This window comes from Lycorma delicatula, chromosome 1 (genome assembly GCF_047948215.1).
Source record: "Lycorma delicatula isolate Av1 chromosome 1, ASM4794821v1, whole genome shotgun sequence".
In the NCBI taxonomy this organism is placed as follows: Eukaryota; Metazoa; Arthropoda; class Insecta; order Hemiptera; family Fulgoridae; genus Lycorma; species Lycorma delicatula.
Genome location: NC_134455.1, coordinates 63,421,893 through 63,427,892, shown reverse-complemented (window position 1 = coordinate 63,427,892; position 6,000 = coordinate 63,421,893). Strand labels below are relative to the sequence as shown.

Sequence of the window (6,000 nt, the reverse complement as noted above, 5' to 3'; positions counted from 1 at the left end):
TGTTCTTTCACTCCCACTTCATTAAGTATTCTATATCAGCAGATTGGTTTTTTTTTTAACTAATCAGAAATTTTATTACATTGGCCACACTTACTTTCTGATCTCTAACAACCTTCCCATATAGATGTGCTTCTGTATAACACAAAAAAAATTACAATGTCCATTCATTGTACATGAGTATAAATACGATGCAATATACAAAAGGTGGGAAGAAACAACATTTTCTTTTAATCTGGTTAAATATTATTTTAAAGCTTTTGTTATTTGTAATAAGCTAATACGAGGCTTGGCTGATAAAGTTTGCACATATATGCATAGCATGGGGATGAAAAGAGATAATGAAGGGAATAAAATAAAAATGAATAAAAGTACAATACCTTACCTACAAAATGCAGTACTTATTTTTCAATATAATCCCCACTTACACTGATACACGTTTCCCAATGTGTGACATGTTTTTGCATGCTGTCGCTGAAAAATTCTGGTGGTCTTTCTCGGACGCAAGTGGCCGCTGCTGCTTTCACCTCATCATCGGTGGTGAAATGATTATCTTTGAGATCCCTCTTGAGATAAGGGAAGAAGTGGAAGTTGCACGGAATCAAATCTGATGAGTATGACAGATACGGAGTAGGCTCAAACTTCAGCTTGTGGAGAGCCATCAGAGAGTTTGCGCGGTACCCATTGTGCATAGATTTTATGGTAATTGCTTGATAATATGGTGAGGTATGTCCTCAATTATCACTTTAGGCTTCACATTTGCAAAGTTTCAAAGCCCACCTACTCACAGTACTCCTGTCAACAGCTTCACTACCGTAAACCGCTTTTAAACAATGAAAAATTTATAGGATTCACATTTTCTGCTGTTAAAAATTTGATCACTACATGCTGATTTAACCGTGTTGACATATTGGTTTTACTTGACTCCATTTTAACTACTACTGAAAACAAACCGATAAACAGATTTCAACGCATTATTATTGCAGGTTGGTAGAAGGGGATTTTAGCTATCATATGCTGCCATGCCCAACTCGGTAGTACCTTTTGTCTCCATGTAGCACGCTAGTGTGCAAAATTTATCAGCTGAGTCTCTTATTTTAAATAACTTCAATGTAATTTCAATATAAAAGGTTTCAAATTTGCCACTTTGTTTATATATAGGTTAGATAAAAGGAATCCCAGTAGATGAACCGATGACATTTTGTAAAATTATTTTTTATTAAGATTGGAACTCAGAATTTCTATGAAAAAGAAACATAGAAATGGAAAGCATTTATACAAACCTCTTTATTCTACTTTACTGAACAATCATTTGCTAAGTTTAATTACATATTTTTGTAACATCAATATGTATATATAAGGAGTATCCCGAAAGTAAGCAGTATTTTCTTTTATCACCATGGCTCTGCAATTATACCTCTGGGCATGCATGCCACATTCTTTCATTTGTTGCTTTTGATAGATGCCATTATAACTACAGCAATGTTTGTTTACAGTTAATTAAACATTTTTTATAACATTCAAATCAGTTGAGAATCCTACCAATCAAGAAACTGGAGCAGTTATTTGATTTTAAGATGTAAGAAATATCAAACCAGCTGATATTTATAAACAAATAAGTAAGTTTATGGTGAAAAAACTATGAGTGAAGAAATGGTTGGAAAGTGGAAAAAGCAATTCAATGAGGGACATAGTAATGTACATGAAAAACAAAGGAGTGCTCTTCTGTTGTGAATTAACAATTAAAATGTTGACAGAGGTTAAAAAACCAAGCAATTAGATTCTGGTCAGTTTTTTCTTAACCGATTTAAAAATGAAATACCAACTGACTATCATTTGTGTCTCCATCCTAAATGATTGCTTACTGTTCAGTGCTATGACAACGATGCAGACATGAAAAATACTATACAGCAGTGGTTATCTTCAGTGGTTAATGGCAGTGCCATTCTTTGAGGAAGGAATGAAAAAACTGATTGCAAGTAAGAAAGTGCCTTAGGTGAAAATTACATTGACAAGTAGTTTATGATATGTGCCATCCTCTGTGGCACAAGTGGTAGCATCTCAACCTTTTATCCAGAGGTCCCAAGGTTTGAATCCCACTCAGGCATGGCATTTTCACACTCGCTACAAATCATTCATCTCATCCTCTGAAACAATATCTAATGGTGGTCCCAGAGGTTTCATGTAATTATAAAATTATTCTTTTGAAAGTTATGCATATTTTTTAATAACAAAACGGTTATTACTTTCTGGATTTGTCTTGCATTTATTTATTTTGGCAATTATAGGCTTAAATTAAATTACAATCATTCTATTTTTGTAAGAGAGAAAAAGCCAGTTAAAAAAAGATATTGTTTTTGATCAGAAACATATTTTTGGCATAGTTATAATTAGAAAGATACCACAAGAGAATGTTTTAAAATAGTCTTGAAATAGTGTTTCTAATGGAGTAAGGAGTGTCAGGTGAGGCAGTTATACAACTGTCTGTCTCATCGTGGATAGGTAAATGTTTGTTACACCAGTTTCCACTGGAGCTCTGAATGCACAAGTACATATCTAATAATAAACTATTCTTCATCTACCAAGTTAGCTACCCTTTAATACAACTTGTTTTTATGAACATATACAAAGTTAAACAGTAAAAGAAACAACTTTAAAAAATATATATTACACAAATCAAAGTTTTATTAATTACACAATACCTGCTAACTATTGCGCTAAAATGCAACAATTTAAGTTCTCAGGATATAAAAATATATTTACATATACGTCATAATACTGAAAATACAAAAGTTAAAACTTACTCTTAAAATAATTAAAATTGTATACATTTAAAACACTAAACTGGCCAACTACTTTGTAATTACCAAGAACTGAAATATATATAATATATAGTTTTTTAAACAACATACAAATATTGTATATAATTACATATTTAGTTTACATAGATTTTTTTCCTCAAATATCTCTACTATCTTTTAACTATATGAGATGGGATAATAACATTTCTAGAGTAATAATGCTGCACTACTGGTACACACTTAAAAAAAAAATAATAATTTTCTTGTCTATTCAGTCATTCAAGTAATTCTATAAACTTTAAAATACAAATAATATTTTACATTGGTTTAATCTCTGTTTCTTTACTTTCTTTCTGATCCACTTCAGTTTTTCACATTTAAGTCACCAAGAACAGCTTTTGATTGTAAGCAATCTTACACAGAAGTTTATTTGTATAAATTTTGCCAGTTTACTATTTTTTAGATGACCCTTCTCCTCCAAAATTTATTTACCATAATAATGCTCCTATATAATTGCAATGTGAAGAGTGTATTAATCTATAATAGATCCATAACATTCATATAATCTCTAGAATTACCTTAAGACGGTTTGGAAAAGGAACAGTTTTTTGAGATCACAAGTATTCAACAAAATGATACCACTTCTTAAGATAAGGTGAGAAAACATTTGGCCTAAATTCAAAAAATAACCAACTGCACCAAAACACTTTCAGTAATTGAAACAAAGATGATGGTGTAAAATAAAACATTATAATTTCAAAATTTAAAATTAACCATTTTTTGTAGTTTTGTGTTTAAACAATTAAATAAAATTTTATATATGTTTTCAAGGAACTTAACTGTAAACACCTCAAATACTGATATTTTCTATATTACTAACCAACTAATTACAATTACTTAATATAATATTTTATTTAATAGATGTCTAATGTACAAGATTTGATAATTTGGTGGCTATCATAAAAACTTATAGATGGATAAATAAATGTGATATATACATATTAAAAAGATTTAACCAAAAACTGCATATGTATAAATAACAAAATACTATTAAAAAATAAATTAAGATTTCTTATGGCAAGTTATCACATGTAAAAATTAAAATTATTACATCAAACCAAACATTTCAGTAAATCACATGGTGTTACTTTAAGTGATAAAATTACAAAAAAAGAAAAAAAAATTGGCCAAATATACACAAGCACGTAGATAGATTAATTATTGACAAATAAGTCAAAATGGTCTACCAAAATTATGATGATAGGAAAAAAATTACTATTTGGTAATAATAATAATAATAATAATACCAATTGGTATTTTTCTTGTATTGAAAGGTTTTTTCTAATATGGAAGACAAATATATATGATTTCTGATACAGCAACACAACAATATACACTGCAGGTTAATTTTAAATAATTGATAGTTGTTTGCAGCCTCATAAATTAGACTCACCTGCAACAAAAATACACACCTTTATCAATACTAACTGAAAACAAGAATACTAGCATTCTTTTTCAGATCTAACTGTCTTAAATTCTGAAATAATAACAAAAGTTTCAGAAAAACAAAACCTAGATAAATTACTTTTTTTTTCATTTTCCTTAAATGTAATGGTACACAATTTCTGGTTGTGATAAACCAGGTTCAATGATCTGACTGGGATTTGAACCCAGGGCCTTTCACCCGGAGGTCCTGAGTTTGATCCCAGTCAACCATGGCATTTTTCACACATGCTGAAAAAACACTCACCTCATCCTCTGCAGAAAGAATTGCTTGACTGCTGACCCGGAGGTTAAACAAACAAAAAAAAGTTCAATGATCTAACTGAAAAAAATGTAATTGGTCTAGCATAAATTTTTATTTATATTAAATAAATTAATATACAATTTCTATTTCTATTAAATAAATGAATTATGTTCTTATAATCTAACCTAAGATAAGTGTTTTTTTTTTTTTTTTTTATTGATAAAATGTTCTGAATGATTTTTAATAGTTAAAAACAATTAGACTCTTCAGAATTATTTTTATTTAATTTTGAGCCATAATATTTATTTAAGCTTTAATATAAGGTATACAGATGCTACATTAAAATTTCATAAATTTAATGTAATCTCAACATATTTTTATTTCATAGTTAAACCATTATTGAAGTGATCAAGACATAATAACAATTTGTTAATTCTGTATGCGTTGGCTTTTTGATTGAGTTCATCTTTTTTCCATCTGATGGCAACACAATCTATAATTTATATAAAATTTTTTGAATATTAAACATGTAGTTCAAATTTGAAAGCATGACATACTTCATTATGGGTGATGATTTGTTTTACTTGAAAATGACAGGACAAAGGATTTGCGTTAAAAATAGAATATAGTGCAGTGTAATGATGATGTTGGAGAAAGCTTTTGGTGAGGATGTTACATTGATTATGAGTGGTACAAACGGTTTCAAGGTCATGAAGACATTGAAGATGAAAAAAGCATAGACGTCCTAACACACCAACAACCAATGCAAATATCAACAAAATAAATGGCTGTAATAAAAAAAATCATTGAATCACTATCAGAGAAGCTGCTGAGGAGGTGAATCTCTTACAGCTCATGTGAAACAATTTTGGCTGTGAAAAGAGTAGCAGCAAAATTTGTTACAAAATTGACGAATTTTCAACAAAAGTAACATTGCAAAACAAATGTTAACTGACATTGCTTGATTCTGAATTACTGAAATGAGTGATGACAGGTGATGAAACATGGGTGTATAGTTTTGATATTGAAACGAAGGTCAAATCATCTCAATGGAAGCTTCCTGATGAAACAAGATTGAAAAAAGCATGCAAAGTTTGATCCTATGAATTGGTTTTTTGATTACAATGGCATTGTCCATTATAAATTCTTATCATAAGATTATACAATCAACAAACAGAATTACTTAGCAGTTTTACACTGTTTATGCAAGGCAATCCAAATAAAACAATCACAAGTATGGGCTAAACAATTATTTGATTTTGCACTACAAAAATGTTCCAGCTCTCACCTCACTAATCCAACAATAACACCATACTGATTCTGCAGCCTCTGCATTCTCCAGACATGTCACCATGCAAATATTCATTACTTATACTGATTAAGAGAACATTGATTTTAGACAGTGATTTGCAAGAATAATGCAATAAAAAAAAAGCTAAGGCTAAATAAAAAAAA

The 6,000-nt window shown here is 29.7% G+C and overlaps 1 protein-coding gene across 4 annotated transcripts in view; it reads right to left on the bottom strand.

Annotated features, from left to right (window-relative positions):
- Positions 1-2,641: 2,641 nt before the first annotated feature.
- Positions 2,642-6,000, bottom strand: part of LOC142318989 (uncharacterized) — a 143,130-nt gene continuing 139,771 nt past the window's right edge. For all 4 annotated transcript variants that reach the window (XR_012755088.1, XR_012755087.1, XR_012755085.1 and 1 more), the window contains one exon: positions 2,642-4,251. The gene's annotated coding sequence lies outside the window, so the exon portion shown is untranslated. The remainder of the gene's footprint in view (positions 4,252-6,000) is intronic.